Below are 15,966 nucleotides of genomic sequence, written 5' to 3'. Positions count from 1 at the left end.
AAACAACAACAACAACAACAACAACAACAACAACAAAAACCCTTATTTTGCTTTTTCACCATTATATTCTAGTGTATATTTTTGCGCTGTTTTTAAATTGCTGACGGTACAATGTTCAAAATCGTTTTTATGCTGTTGTTTCATAGCTACAGGTGCCAAGAGGCAGAGACAAGGATACGAAATTTTATAGGGCTACGATCTTAGGCTGATATCACAAAAAACCAAAAGAAGAATAAACAGAAAAACAAAGGGCTCTAAACGGTTACGATTCAAGAGTTCTAGCATGATTTGGGGCTATTCTGAGGCTTGAATTCTTTGCTGGGGGTGGGGGCGGGCAGCAGGGTTCTCGAAGAACCACGCAGAGGGGGGCGGGGCTTACCTCGAGCATTAGATAATCTAGAACCAGAGCTTCTGTTCAGTAATTTAAGGCTCCCCTCTGAGGTGCCAGAGCTCCTCTACGGAGCCGGGGTAACTACTCCACCTCTTGGGATCCTGGGGCTTCGCAAGCAAGCAAACAAAATCACCAAGTATCACATGGATCTTATATTTACGTTAATCATAATTTAGTACTAACTGTAACAATTAGCTACAGTTCGGTGACTTTTTTTTTAAATTAGGAAAAGATACTCCCCCAGAAGGCACATTTTGCTAAAATGTCTTTTTTTTACTCTAAGAGGTCTTCTAAGAACAGAAAGACCACAGCGTTAGAAGCTACAGAAGGCTAAATGCGTAAAGAACCATAAAGGTAATATAAAATAATTGTATTAATGAATGCATGAGATATTGACATTTAGATCCCTCGATCCAATTCAACATACAATTCCTCAGTACCTCCCCTGAGCCCAAGTGGTGATATGAATGATTGTAATAGTTATGACTGAAGGCTAATGGTGATTGCTGTGGCAAACATGATATTTACTCATTCAGCAAATAATTACTGACTATGTAGAATATGCCAGCCCTGTGATGGGCCCTGGACAAACTGAATACCACACGTGGCCCCACACGGTTTACGGTCTAGGTAGTAAGCAAATAAATGCATCAAGTGTGCTAGGTTCTAAAAAGAATAACCTCTGTGAAAAGAAAAAAAAGATAGTAATCTGAGACTTCGGGGAATGAGGAGTCATCCAAGCAAAGAGTAGAGAACACGGTATTTCAGAAAGTGGGAACACTACATGCAAAGGACCTGTGGTAGCAAAGAAGTGTGGCTTCTGATGGAAGAATTAAGAGAGGGCCAGTGTGGAGGGAACTGGAGCTATTATAAGAGAGAGACATGTGATGAGGTCATGGAGGAAGGTGAGAGCCGGATCGTGCAAGGACTTGCAGGCTGTATTAAAAATTCTGTATTCTAGTCCAAGGGCAATGGGAACTGCTGAAGGGTTTTAAGCAAAGAAGCAATGATAGTTTTCGAATTTCTGTATAGAAGGAGCTCAGAAGAGGGAATCTGAAGAGATGGGGGTCAGCCAGGAATTTTCTGGAAAGTAAGTCTGAATTGCCCTTGACTTAAAACTGAGAAAATATTCATTGTTCATGTGAAAACCAAGATGGAGATCTGGGGAGGAGAGCCACCTCAGCCACCTCTGAATGGGGGCCTTGGAGGGCAGCGGCCCTGTCCAGTGGACCTGCTCAACAGAGTACCCTTGGAGCCAGATACAGAAGCATCAGAGAGCAAACAGGTGGGGTTAGCTGAATGGAAACGGACAGTAGAGGAAGTAGGAGAGTTAGGGACAGTTAAGTAATCTATCCATCCAAATCAGGTGGCAACATCAAAGAAGATTATGAAGGTAAAGATTGAATCTAGTGAACAGCATATTAAGCAACCAGCCCTTCCTGAAGAAAGTGGATATGGAAACCCCTGTCACGGTCGTCACTGTTACAATGACACTCGGTGCATCCTATGGAGACGTTCACTCTGCTCATTTGCAACTTGTAGGTCTTCGGTTCTGGATTCAAGTCTCCGGACCTAAATGAGACTATCATGTGTCTGAGCCATCAACTGTCTCTTAAGGAAGTTCAGTTGCATAATCTAGTCAGTCTTCAGTACTAGGAACGTTTAGAATTCAATAGAAAAAATGATAAAGCAAATCAATTTTATGCTGTTCGTAATTTTTAAAATCAGACTTCAGCATCATTTGTACATTTGGTAGTTACATATGAGATAGACACTAATAATTAGATACACAGTTGCTTTATGAATCTAATTCAAATGTATAATTGATTTTAGACTTCTGACTTTAAGTTGAAAAGTGTAAGACATTTGACTTTGAAATTCTCATTTAAAACTCTGGTTTATTAGGTTTCTAAGGGTTTGATGAATGTAAGAGGTGTTAAGAATAGAAACCCCATGAAGGCAAGGGATTTTTCTGTTTCACTTATTGCTGTTCTTTGGGGCTTTTCATTTTTTAAAATGTTTTTATTTTATATTGAGAGACAGAGACAGAGCATGAGTCGGGGAGGGGCAGAGAGAGAGAGAGGGAGACACAGAACCGGAAGCAGGCTCCAGGCTCTGAGCGCTCAGCACAGAGCCTGACGCGGGGCTCGAACCCACGGACTGTGAGATCATGACCAGAGCTGAAGTCGGACACTTAACGGACTGAGGCACCCCGGGGCCCATTCATTGCTGTCTTATTCATAGTTGAATCTCCAGCCAATGGAGATTCCGGTTCTGTGTCTCCCTCCCTCTCTCTCTGCCCCTCCCCGACTCATGCTCTGTCTCTGTCTCTCAATATAAAATAAAAACATTTTAAAAAATGAAAAGCCCCAAATACTGGCTGGCAGTATTTGATGACTAATGGAGCCTGCATGTGTACTCTAGAAGATGTGGTCTGAAGCCTTCCCAGTCAGACGTAATACGTGCTTTTTTAAAAAAATTAAATATACCAAATTTATAAATGCAATTTAAATTTTTAAGGGAATGTACTTAACTGTGTTTCTGGATGGAAACTAACTGTTGAGTAAAGGGACTTTAGACTTCAATGTGAATTAATCAAATATTTTTTCAACGTTCCCCCAAGAGTTACAGTTTTGATTTTATTTTATCATTTTAAGTTTACAAATAGAGTGAGCCGAATCTAAAAACTTAGGGGCATTTTTATTTTTTCCATTTGTATCTCTAGTAAAATAAAATTTGATTTTTTGAATTTGTATCTCTAATATGCTGAGTGTTCATTAAAGACCTAAGTATGTGTAAATGCTGTCCGCTGTGCACAGAAAGCCCCCTGCGGACACTAGAAAGCCCACCCTGACAGATGGAACATGTGATAGATGAGGGCGAAAACAAATCGTTGGAGTAAAGAAAAGGTTGATGCGAGTGACAAATGAACACAAGCATAAACGTAAGTGGCGACAGGCCTGAGCCTTGACCCCGTCACCTAGAAATGATAAATTTCACTCCAGGACCTCCAGAGCGCACGATACCCTGGGATGCAGGGAAGCCCACTGATAAGGACACTGGCAATTTCCACGGGCGTGTTCCTCAGATTGGATTATCCAGGGACCATTCCACTGAAACTGCAACCAAAGCTGCCTGTGGCCTCACTTTCCTGCCCAAGTGTGACTGCAGTCTGGTAAGAGACCTAAATGTGCAGAAGGGAAACGGGCATTCCTGTATTTATGTATGTCATGTGATCCGGGCATCAAATGTTGTGATTAAGATATTTGTTATGAGATTTCTGAGTCTGAGGATAATTTACTTTTCTGTTTCTTCCTGAAACATGATTTGTAGATGATGTCAGTAGGTTAATTTGACAAATGAGCTGACTGGTCAAAAAAAAAAAAGAGACGTAAATGCACACCTTGAAGCTGGGCAGTTGGGGGACCCTGTTTATAAAGCTAGATGGGAACCTGGAGAAGAGCAGGTCCTTGAAGGACGAGGGCTTTTTCACAGGCTTGTGGGGTGGAAAACCGGAGGAATTTCTTAGGGGACACATATCTACACACGTATGTTCATATGTACACATGTTTGACATATGTTGGTCTCCAAAAGGCAGTTGACTAAGGTCGCTGATCAAGGCTTTGTCACAGGGCAAGTCCATCCACATCTCGTCTTCCCTAACCCAGGCTCCAAATGGCCAGTTAACAATTTTAACAGAAAGCTCCAGTACTTACAGTCTATCTTAAAAGATGCTAGACAGGTGGTGGCTGAAACACCCTGCGAAGTGATAAATCCGTAGGAGGAAACGTGGGTAAGAGAGCGCCTAAGAATAAGGAGAATGTATGTATATATTGTTCTTTCCATTGCTCTCAAAATCTAAGCTGAATTTCTCTTGTTCTTCACTTGGGTACATTGTCACCTGTCATTCACTCCTAACGGGGCCATCAAGAGTCATGGTTGTCCATGTAAAGACAGCAATGTTTGGGAAGAGAAGGAGCTCAGAGGGCCTGGGATCTGGAGGCCTGCTGCTGGAGGGGGCTGGCAGGACTGTGATGCCCATCTCCAGACCAGACTAATCGCACGCAGAGAAACGGAGGGCAGGGAGGCATGGTGATGCCCAAGGGGTCGCGTCCATATCTTTGTTGGGGGCCTGGGAAAAGTTCACCTTTGAGTTCCATTTGTTTTTCCAATTGCGATGGGAGTAAGATTTCTCTTAAAGGGCTGCAGCAAGAACTCAAGGTAAATATACAGATGTCCCAGTTGGCTGCTGACAAGTAGAAGGCATCACTAAAAGATGGCCAATTTTCTTATTACTACTGATCACTGAGAGGGGAAACCATTTTAAAAACCTGAGTCCCTTCTAGATCCTTTTGTTCTAAAAGCCCTGCTTTGTGTCAAATTAACAAAAGAGGCTGAGTTCCAGTTCGGACGGTGCTCCCACTAGCTCACTAGCTCACTGGATGCGCCCAGCTAGCTCACTGACTCGGTGGGTCCTGCCGAGTTGGACAGTGGAGCTGTGTAGCATCCACAGACCAGTTTTAGAATAAAAGAAGAAAATGCCCAGCCCCGCTACCGCATACCCAGGAGCCCAGCACACCTTGATTAAGCGAGAAATTACTGGGATCAAGAATGGAGTCCAGAGAACGTGGAAACAACCAAAGTGTCCACCAACAGAAGGATAGACAGAATGTGGCCTGTCCATACAACAGGACAGGGCTCAGCCTTAAAGAGGAAGGCAATTCTGACACAGGCCACAACATGGATGACGAACCTTGAAGCCATTAAGCGAAGTGAAAGAAGCCAGACACAAGAGGACAAAAACTGTGTGGTTCCACTTAAATGAGGTACCTCGTGTATAGACAAATCCATGGCCGCAGAAAGGACAATCATGGTCGTCAGGGCCTAGGGAGGGGGGCAGGGGGAGTGAGCGATTAGGGAGCACGGAGTTCCAGTTCAGAGGTGCATGGTGGCGACGGTTTGCACAACAGTGTGAATGCACTTGATGCCCCTCAACTCAAAACGAATTAAAACGTACATTTCGTCAAAATTTTGAAAATAAAAAGAAGAGAATGCATTGAACGAAGGCACCGTCAAGGAGTAGCTTTGTGGGTGCTGCACGGAGGACACGCCGTTGCAAATTGGTCTTTATACCCGCACACACTGGTTGCCCATCTTCTCCTTTATTGCCTTTGAAAGCACAGGCTAACCTCAGGGAGGCCGTGAGCACAGAGCAAGCTCAAAGGTGAACGGGCAGGGTCAGGTCCCACCGAATTCACGGTGGAAAATGGGTCCTCCAAGGATGCACTGGAATTTGTAAAGATGGAGAGAGGAAAAATTTTAAGATTTCTTTTAAGTTTATAGACACTGAAGTGTTTGCCATGAATAAATAAATAGATGAACAAATAAATATTAACAAACACTCCATTCCAACCCTCCACGTGTCTACCCGCTGGCAAAAGTAGCCTGATCAATGACACAGTGGTCAGATAGCAAAGGCGGCAGCTAAGAGCCTCATCCGGCTTAAAGGAAGGGAGATCCAGGGAATAGTATGGAACGGGGTGGAAACGTATATTGGGGCAGTGGGTGGCGGGAGGGCCTGAGACTTGGGCCAAATAGTCTGTGCTTAAGTCACAAGGAAAGGGGGCACAGTGAGTACCGAGCCAAGGAGAGACATCACTTGGTGGTACTTACAAATGTAATCCAGTGGAAACTGGCTGCCCAATAGGCAGGGGGGAGCTTTTCAGGACAATGACAATTTCGTGAAACTGAATTGTGGCCAGGGCAGCACAACTGCACCGATGTATCAAAACACATCCAATGCTTAAAAACTGGTGAATTTATGGTATACGAGTTATACTTCTCAAATGCTGTGTTTTGTTTTCTTTTTTCCTTCATTTAAAAAAATTTTTTAAGGTTTTATTTATTTTGAGAGAGAGAGAGAGAGAGAGAGAGACAGCGTGAGTATGAGGGTCAGAGAGAGAGAGACACAGAATCTGAAGACAGACTCCAGGCTCTGAGCTGTGAGCACAGAGCCCAACGCAGGGCTCGAACCCACAAACCGTGAGATCATGACCTGAGCTGAAGCTGGACGCTCAACCGACTGAGCCACCCAGGAGCCCCTTATTTTCTTTTTGTAATCAGCCCAGCCATACAGGAGAGGATTATCTGGAAAAGAAAGAGACTTGTGTCAGAAGACCAGTTGGGGCACTACTGCAATAGTGCGGCTGCCATGACGCAAGTTGGAATTGGAGTTCTGGCTGGAGGAACAGACAAGCACGGACGGGAGACACTGCAGGTGAGACCTGCAGGCCTCCACAGCTGACGCACGATGGGACCGGCGAGGCGGGCAGGCCAAGGGGCGAGGATGCGGACAACTCCAAGGTTTAATGGACTGCCGATTCCACACACAGAAGCCGAGAAGTCGTTTTACTTCTGGGTCCTCGTTCTCGAACTTTGCAGCACTTATTGTTTATGCCACATATTTTGGCCCTTATTCTCATACTTTTCAGCATTACATAATTCCTAAATATGATGCACACACATTTTTCTTCTTGCTCATGTAACTGACAAGCTCTCCGTTGCGAAATCCATGGACGGCCGTCGTCCTTATCTGGGCTCTCGCTCGGCCCTGGTGCCCACTCTCTCCTCTTCAAACATGTCTCCCTGTGTCTGCTGTGCTGTCCCTCTCCACTGGCTCTCCTCCTACCTCTCAACTCCCCTGCCCACGAAACACTGGAGTTCTCTGGAATCCATCCCCTGTCACTTCTTCCCCTTCTCAGTCCCCCAGCGGAGCTCAACAACACCCTCTGTTTAGTGTTAATCCCTGTAAGTGAATGCTTTCCCCAAACTCTCAGCATCTGACCTCTCCCCTGATCTCCAAATCCCTAGTCCCCGCTTGAATATTTTCCCCAGATTCTCCATGGACAATCAAAGTCAAGCTGTTCCTTGCACAAAATGACTCATCACTACCCCGTTCTCCCCAGCTCTCTCTGGCTTCCTGGCACACATTTCCACATGGTGACTGTCCCCCCGCACTCCCGTCCTGTCTCATAGAGCAAGAACATGGGAAGGAGGTGGCCCAGGCTTCTCTCCTTCATGGCTCCCTCCCATCCACCCCATGCCCCTCACTCCACCCAGTCATCACCACATTCTTGTGTTTTACACACTATCCTACATCCAAAGGCCTGAGTCAAGGCGATCAGGACCCAGCAGCTGGCCATGAATGGAAAACCAGGGTTATCTGCCAAAGATACATAAGGGGCAACCTAAACTCCTCAATGAAATAAGGACTACATTATAAATTTAAATAGCAAAACTGAAGATACATATAATCATAAGCCTAATTTGTCTAACTACACACTTCAAAATGAGTTTTTCAATTAAAAATGGAAATTGATCATCAGTAATTTGGTTCACTATTAAATAGTTAAAGGCAAAAATCAGACTACATAGTAATAAAAAGATTATACATTTCAGTCTTTATATTAACTAGCATGGAAAAGCCCCAAATCACATGGGAATGCAGCTGGAAATCATAAAACTATTTAACCATCTTCTCTGATAAGATTTTGACCCTGACCATGAGGCGGCTGACTTCTGTTCAACAGGTTTTGTTACCTGAGTAAAGCTCGTAGTCGGTGTCTATGCTGAATACGCCACATGTTTAGGAACGCGTCTGGCCCTCTTTGGAAAAGTACCCATGAGGATCCTGTATGTCTTCATAATGCTTAAAATATTTCCAGTAAACTCAGAAGAGTTCATCTGGTTGTTTGCCACATAACAGAATCCAGTTCCCCATGAACTTGGTGTGTAGCCCCTCCGTCCAGCTTCGTAACCCCTCTTGTGTAACCCTCCTTAGACTGAAAAACTGCCTTTGCTACATTAGCACATGTTGCGGCTGTATTCTTTCACGTAAAGAATCTAAATTTATGCTCACGAGGCTGCGAGTCACTAAAGACAGCACCAAAATATGGCCTCTTACAAAGCCAGGGGCAAGCAGGCACGCTCTTGCAGAGAAGAGGCCTCCTCTAGAAAGGTCTAATACTTTTCTGAAATCCAAACAGACCACTACTGAGCTCTCTCCGTGAAATCCAACAAGCTTCTGAATGAAACCATCTGAGTGAATTGAGTGAATGAAAACGTGGAGTCACTACTTGTCCTCTATATAGGGGAGGGGGAAAAAAATAGAAAGTTGTCTGACCGGCGCCACCGATAATATTAACAATTCATTAAGTCAATCCTTCCATTTTCCTCAGACGTGTCGCGGCCACCCTGTGCCCATCATGGTGAGAAATGTCTGTTTCCGCTGCCCAGCTGCCTAGGCTGTAGGCAGACTGAGTTCTACGCTGGACCACTGGACTTTAGTCACAACCAACATGGTGTCATACTTGACTAACCACAGAAGACCAGCTAAAAAATCACAGTATTGGTGGGTTCCTCAGAAAATAGTGAGTGGTATCAAGCTAGTACTCAGAAAAGGTCAGCGAAATGGCTAACTCCCACCATTTTGTAACAAAAAATACAGTAGCTTTGTGTTGAACAATTCCTTGAAGCATCCGCCATGAGATGACCAGTGGGGTTGGCCGGGGTAGCGATTATTTTCACGGTTACGCCTCACCCCGTGACAAAATCTGAAGATCACGTGAGTTGTAAACGCACTTCGTGAGCACAGATAATCTGCAACAGAGAGTAATATCCTAAAAGTAAAACAGAGCACGGGGCCACACAGACATGGCCTCGCCACCATGTACTTCCAACCAGGTGACATGTTCACCCAGGACAGATCCTGCCATCAATCTGTGAGTCTTTATTTGTTGCACTTCTTAGAAGAGCAATAGGAATACAAGTCCTCGCATCTCCTGACGCTCCAGTGAATCACTGTGGGCTCTCGCCGCAATGTGCCCGAACAGCTCAGACTCCTCAACAATGTCATTTCCATCTCCTGGCCTTCTGGGAAGCTGTCCTGTTTGCCTGAGATGCCCATAGCCCCTCTGTCCTCCTGAAAAACTCTCACTCGGCCTTCGAGATTCCAAATGCAGTCAGTACTCCGGCAAGCCTTCCACCTTCTCCCTCCCTCAACCCTTCTGTTCTCCTGCAGAGCGAAAAACTCTTGTTTGGCCCTGATCATGGTGCTCACCACATTGTGACACAACGTACGTAATATGCACAGAGATTCCAACTGCCTCCCTGGCTTTTTTGCTTCTTGAGTCCAAGGACCCTTTTGTGCACTGAACCCATGTGCTCCGAGCACCTGCTTTGTGCTAATAAAGGCTAGACGTTCTAGGATAACAAAATAACAGCAGTGAGAACAAAGCGTTCTGTCACTAAGGAGTCTGCATCCTAATGGGAAGAGAGAATAATAAACAAAGAGAGTAGTAAGTTACTGAGAATGTGAAATAGCGGTATGTGCGATGCAAGAAAAGAATGCCAGGGACAAACATGGAAACTGATGGTTTGTGATTTAAAATGGGGTGGCCAGTGATGGCTTCACTCTACTAATCAGATGCCTCGTGCCTTTCCAAAAGTAGGCCCTCAATAAATGTGTGCCGTGCTGTGCTAATTTTAGACCCTCTTCAGTGGTGCGGTCCTAACAGAAACCCAACAAGTGCCATGGATAATGTGGATTTCGCTCGTAAAGGAACTACTACCATGTCTCCTTGGTTTTCCCTCAGATCCACCTGCAGTGAAGGGATAGTAAATGCTACCTTACGTTTGCATAGGACTTTCCAGTTTATTGACTGTCCAAGGTCAGAGGTGAGCAAGACAGGAGTTATTATCATTAAAGATGAAAAAACAAAGGCCCAAAGGCGGTAAGTGATGTGCCCAGAGTCGCTCAGAGGTGGAAGAACCAGAACTGCACTCCTGCCCAGGATTCCTGGTCCAGGATTTCCCCCGCCCCCGCCCCACCTCTGGAATAAACTGATGGGAGCAGGTGCAAGGCTTATCTCTTAACTGCTGTTCCGTAGGATGAATGAAGTTCACATGCATTTTTACACTGCTAGAAGAGCCCCCAAATTTGTGATCTTATTAATAAGTTTTTATGAATAGACGTGCATGTAAAACGGAAGACAAATTTCTTGAGATGACTCAAATGACTCCCTCAGCTGGTTTGTACAGATGGTGCATGAGATTTAGAGTTGAATCCGCACGCCTCCTTCAGACTAATCAATCTTGAAAGTTTTCTTTTCTCAGTTCTATTTGCAGGTCACCACAGACCCGTTTCCCAAGCCAGTGAAAAACCACACTATGCCACAGATGGATTTTAAAGGATGGATCTTTTTTCCAACATGTGGCTTCCTGTAATTTAAGGAAATGTTATACATGAACAATTAAAATCATATATCAAAAAAGACGCAAAGCCCAATAGTTTCTTATTCTATCAAATTACAAGAAATGGGGGGGGAGCGGGGGAAGGGCCCCAGATATGGAAATTCTAGGGTCCATTTAAGAATAACTACAACTTACAGCAAAAATATAGGACTTTTAGGTAATAGCACGTAATGATGTCTGACAACATTTTAAACTATAATACAGAGTGAAAAACGCACAGATGCAGTTATTAAATTCTAAGTCCATTTGAAATATTGTTTTGAGTTGAAGTAATTAGACTTATGGATAAAAATCTTCAATCTTCCTGTTATTATTCATTTGGTATTTTAAAGGTGCTGTGGACCCTCTAGTTCAAACACAGAGGATAAGTTATAACCTAAAAATCATTTGCAGCAGCTTTCCTTAGAGTTGCCATATTATTTATTACTCCATTAGGACACTTTTTAAAGTAAAAAGGACGCTATTAATTAGGCTAGGACAAAACGCTTAAACCAATGCCCTCCTGGGCTAACAGGGACATCTGGCCACCCTACTTTCAGAAAGGCTAGTCAAAAAATATAAGTCGTGCTCTATAAGAGCACATAAATACATAAATCTAAAGTGGGGAGACAAGTAAAATCTCCGCGACGATTAGTTATTTGTAAATGTAAAATAGTAATATTTGGGGGGGTCTCTATGTGCTCTTCTCTCTCCTCTGACTAAAATGCAGAGGATTCGAAGATCTGTAGCAGAAGTTTAGTTCTGGCCAAGACGTGTATTGAACCAGTTCTGCTACCTACAAACAAGATGGCAACTGGCTGCCTGTGAAGGGAACGTGAACCCGGCAGTCCCCGGATTTCCTTCCCTGGCCCTCTCCCACTTCCCAAAGAGAATGAGGGGCTGTGTTAAGACACCAGTGGTGGCTCCCTCCGGGCCACCAAGTTGAGCACACTGGCAGTGGAGGGAAGGGACAGAAGGCCGCATTTCCTAACATTTTACATGTGGGGTGCGCTTCGACACACAAACGAGACTGTTTGACCTTTGAACCCTGGACTCAGCCTACATTTGGGCTTCGGGTGGACACATCTCTGTGCCAGCCAGGAAACTCCTCTATCTCAGTGGCCTCTCAAATGAAAGGAGGGAAAATATCCCAGAAGTGGGAAAAGGCCGAACCCAAATTAGAAGCTGCCAGAAAGAGACAGAAGGCAATGGAGGAAAGAGAACATTGAACCCAGAGATAAGAAAGGGTCACAGTTTTGTGACACAGTTTTCTTCCAAAATCTCAAGGACTTCCTTCCAGAGGATATCTGATCTGGCTTCCTGGCTCCACACACTGTTTTAAACATCTCCAAGTCCTTGGAAGCAAGCCTTCTATGGAATTTTCCAGAACCATTATACAATTTTAAACCTACATTATGTAAGTTTTAGGCATAAGGGAACCCATCCATGTTTGGTATTAACAAATAAATGTCTCCGGAGTCATTACCCATATGCTAATGAATTGGTGGCTCTCCAAGTGTGGTATTTTAAATTTAGATCCTGTAATGAGTGAAAAATAACCGCTTGGGGTGAGGGGCCGGATACGTCCTATGTACGCATCGATTAGGAGAATATCCACATGTCATTACAGACTGCTGTGATCCCCACCACAACCCCAGCCGCCAAAACATAAAAGCTTAAGAGAAAGTGATTCCATGCACTTGCCAGAGTTCGTGTGTGATCCAAGTTCGAGAACGCAGTGCTGGCCTCCACCCATGAAATCGGGACAGCAAGTTCCCGCTGTGTGCAGCTGATTTCCGGGACAGGAGAATGGAGCCGGGAGGCCTTGAGCCATCTTGGAAGCACTTGGTTCCCTGGACCCCCTCTCTGGAATTTTGCTAGGGCAAGGATTTTGCCAAGGCAGCATGGTTTAGGAGTTACAGGGAACATTCTGGAATTTGTTTGCCAGTGTCCAAATCCCAGCATCTCTGCTTCCCAGACAGGTGGCTGTCCTTCCTCAGCTCTTCCTCTGTAATGTGTGGGGGAAACAAAGGTGCCCATCTAATGGGGTTGTTCTGAGGGTTCAGTGAGATGCACAGAAGAGCCGAGACTCGTGCCTGACAGTTAGTTAGTGCCTAGCAAACGTCAATTCAATTATTTTTTAATTAACGTCCTATACCTGGTCCAGGGCTGGACACAATTTCTTCTGCCCACCAAGGCAAGGCGTCGATCCCTGGAAACCGCACAAGGCTCTTTACCCTCCCACGTTGCTCATCGAAGCTCTCTCTGTCCTCTCCATTCTGTCTCTTCCTCCCCTTCTACTCTTTCTGATTGCCCTATTTTAGCAAACATCCTTAATTTTTAAAAAATCTAAAATTAACCGCTATCTCCATATTCTCCCCAGCAACACGAAGACCTTAGAATGATTCAGCTCTGTCAAAACACATATTGGGTCCCCAGGCTATTGCTGTCTGTCCAGTACGTTACTTCTTTTCCTTTCTTCCCTTCCTTCCTTCCTTCTCCTGCCTCCTGCTTCATTTTCCTCCCTCTCCCCATCTCCCTCCCCTCACCCCTCTTCCCTTCTTTCCCTTTTTTCTTTCCTTCCTTCTTCCTTCCTCCCTCCCTTTCCCCTTCCATCCATCCTTCCCTTCCTTCCTTCATTCCATCCATCCATCCTACCTTCCCTTCCTTCCTTCCTTTCCTTCAACCTTTCCTTCCTTCTCCCTCCCTCCTTCCTTCTCCTCTCTTCCTCCCTCCCTTCCCCGCCCCCCCCGTCTTGTTATTACTGTTTTAAATACTCAGACCTTGTTGCACTTGGCCGTGTCTGCCAGTTTCCTTGCTCAGCATGAACAAACCAGTTCCCTTGGGTCTGAATTGCTAGTTTAATGGTGGATGGAGGTCTCTGTATTATGAGATTGAAGAGCCAAGAAATACTATGAAATATTTCACCTGGAAAGTTACAGATTTATTTTTTCTGATCTGGGGATTTCCAGGATAGGGAGTCAACTATATTGCTAGAAATGGAAGCAAGCAGTTCTCTTTTCTTTCTTCTTTCTTTCTTGCTTTTTTATTTTGTGGTCTCTAAACAGGAAGAATCCTTTAATATTTATAAAATCTGATTTTTTTACATACACAAAAAAAGAAAAATAGAGAGGTAAAAGACACACACACACACACACACACACACACACACACACACGGAACAGAAGTTCCCAGGCACGCTTTAATATGTTCACAATAAGTCACAATAAGATATAATATGAGTATGGTTCTCGCTCCCTCTCTCCCTGCTTCCCTCTCAGTGTTACCAAGGCAACACGGCCACTCTGAGACCCACAGAGAGGGCAGCCCCTACCGGGCGCGGTGTGGCAAGGCTCGGGGCGCTGGGCTGGCGTGACGGAAGGCACACCAAGGTGGTAATCAGGGCTCTAAAGCTCACGTCTTGCTTCTGCTACTAACTCTGTTTGGCTCCTTTAGCAAGCATCACTTAACTTCTCTGAGCCTGTGTTTTCTCACCCAACAACCTCAGGGAGGTCCTGGGGACGATCAGGGCTCTGGGCGGGACAGCGAGTGTGGGGCAGGAACGCTAGAACAGACATACGGAAACCCGAGTCCTATGCCAGGCTTCACAATCCCTGTCACAGTCAAATCACGAAGCCTCCAGGAGCCTCGACATCTTCATTTAGAAAAGGTGGGGAGCACACTAAAAGCTGCCAGGTCCCCTTCCTGGCTCAAACTCCATCACACGTTATTACAATGAGATAAATAAGAAGACACTCTGGGGTCTATATGAGCACTATATAAAGAAGAGCTGATTAGGGCTACAGTAATAATACATGGTAAGTCTTCCATCTGTTGTTTGTGATTTGAGATAATAATACAGCGGGTTATGGTAAAATTTTACTTTGAAAGTCAACAGGAATAGTAAAGAGAAATTCTTAGGAACCCAGAATTGCTAAGCATGACATGACTAGTTACGTCAGTGCAATGCTTAACACAGAATTTGAAGTCAGATCTCAGTTAAGTCCTGGCTCTGTCTCATCCTATTTCTATGTGCCTGGACAACTTATTTAATCTCTGTGAGCCTCAGTCTTCTCATCTTTAAAATGAGAACAATATTACATTAGTGGTGTATTTAAAGAAGATAATAAATGTGGGGCACCTGCGTGGCTCAGTTGGTTGAGTGTGTGACTCTTGATTTCGGCTCAGGTCATGATCCCAGGATTGTGAGATCGAGCCCTGCACTGGGCTCCGTGCTGAGCATGGAGCCTGCTTGAGATTCTTTCTCTCTCCCTCTGCCCCCTTCCCCACTCACTCTCTAAAATAGAAATAAAATAAGATAAATTTTACAAGATAATAAGTGTGAAACTTTTGGCTCAGTCTCACACCCAGGAAGTCCCTACCATTGAACACGAGCAAATGAAGTAAACTGAGGAGAGTCAAGGGTTTTCATTAAGTATTTATTTGATTAATACCTTAAGTCTTTGGGGGGAGATAAGCTTGTTTTAGCTACCAAAGAGAACAGAAAAATAGTAGTAGCAACCTGGCTCTACTCTGGTACCTGCTAGGTGGAAAGAAAATTTGCCATCTGGGTAGAATGTCCCCATCAAACGAGACGCCCAGGAATTCCGCCATCTTCCCCATGATTCTCCGCATCTGCACAAACCAGAGTCAGGACCTCGCACCCCCCCGGGGTCCAGCCCAGGCACAGCACACTTTCTCCCATCCCCTTGGCGCAGCTCTTGGCCACTCTTCCAGACAGAGTAGATCTGGACACCACTGGGGTTCCAAAGAGAAAAGGGGTAAACTTTTAGAACAAACGGCTCCTGTCAGCAAAGCAGGATAGGATGGAAATCATATCAAAGCCCCTCCGCAGCCGGGGTCCGGGAATTTAGGAGATCTTCATCGTGGGTGACACAATGCCATGTCCCATGAGTCTCCACACCTCCTCAGCTGTAGGGTGCCAACCTCTCCAAGCCCTACTCACTGCCCAGTGCCGTGCACATACACCTCACGCTGCTGCTGCCACGAGACCGTCTACACCGCTGTGCACTCAGCTGGACCCCAAACCCATATTCTCAGTCTGCCTGAGACTTTCTCTTCTCTTAGGTCTCTGGCTCTTGGCCAGGTCCCCCAGCTGGGAAGTCACCTCTGTGCTGGCTTGTGTGTTTCTAACCATGGTCTGCCTCCCCTTCGGGTTCGTGGGTGCTGCCCTAACACCCTCCTTCACCTCCGACGGCAACCCGATCCGGTCGCTGGCTTCCCAATCGGCTCCAACCTCACCTAACACGTGGCAGAAGCAGGGC

The 15,966-nt window shown here is 45.2% G+C and overlaps 1 protein-coding gene and 1 long non-coding RNA gene across 3 annotated transcripts in view; one reads left to right on the top strand and one right to left on the bottom strand.

Annotated features, from left to right (window-relative positions):
* The window catches only part of STOX2 (storkhead box 2), a 263,796-nt gene that overhangs the window by 114,956 nt on the left and 132,874 nt on the right, over positions 1–15,966 (bottom strand). The window lies entirely within an intron of this gene.
* LOC115287708 lies at positions 393–10,725 on the top strand. Of its 2 annotated transcripts, none has more exons than XR_003906616.1 (4): positions 393–468; positions 675–745; positions 3,397–3,566; positions 10,565–10,725. It is a non-coding gene; the product is annotated as an uncharacterized LOC115287708 (long non-coding RNA). The 2 variants fall into 2 exon arrangements; XR_003906619.1 differs by having other exon boundaries at positions 416–527.

This window comes from Suricata suricatta, chromosome 1, assembly GCF_006229205.1.
Source record: "Suricata suricatta isolate VVHF042 chromosome 1, meerkat_22Aug2017_6uvM2_HiC, whole genome shotgun sequence".
Taxonomy (NCBI): domain Eukaryota; kingdom Metazoa; phylum Chordata; class Mammalia; order Carnivora; family Herpestidae; genus Suricata; species Suricata suricatta.
Note: the sequence above shows the minus strand (reverse complement) of the source record. Positions and strands in the feature narration are given on the sequence as shown.